Below are 586 nucleotides of genomic sequence, written 5' to 3' on the forward strand. Positions count from 1 at the left end.
TTTTGGAGTAGTAACAATGCTTGCATACTTCAGCCATGTTATCGGGATGGCACTCAGTCCATGGCTCAAGGTTCACCATAGCTGTATAGTAGCGGGTCTCCATAATTGCAGGGATTGTACTTAGAGTTTTCTTGACTCTTTTCCAGCAATAATCGGAGGTTGATAGATTTTCTTTCCATTGGAGTTTATCCAGATACTTCTTACCTTTTGGATAGTGTTCTAATGCAAGCAATAACAAACCGTAAAGATAAGTACCGTTTGTATACTCACCAATGGATGCTTGGCGTAGATGATAGAGGCCTTTGCGTTTTTCTTTGTGGACGAAATATTGAAGTATGCCCTCAATATACTGTGCCTCAGGGTTGTCGTTCTCCAAGCATAGTTCCTTGAATCTGTTGTGCTTGGTGAGCATTTCGAAAGGTTTGGCAGCAAAATATGACAAGGAAATGTTTCTGAAATAGATGGTGGGATCGGAGTTGGAGTGGTCGTCGTTTGAATTAGAGGAATCATCGATGTAAACAATGTCATAATTGTTCACTGATTTTTCTTCTCCCATATTCACTTAACTGTCTGTATTTTGTTTGAT

Source organism: Brassica oleracea, chromosome C5 (genome assembly GCF_000695525.1).
Source record: "Brassica oleracea var. oleracea cultivar TO1000 chromosome C5, BOL, whole genome shotgun sequence".
NCBI classification, from domain to species: Eukaryota; Viridiplantae; Streptophyta; class Magnoliopsida; order Brassicales; family Brassicaceae; genus Brassica; species Brassica oleracea.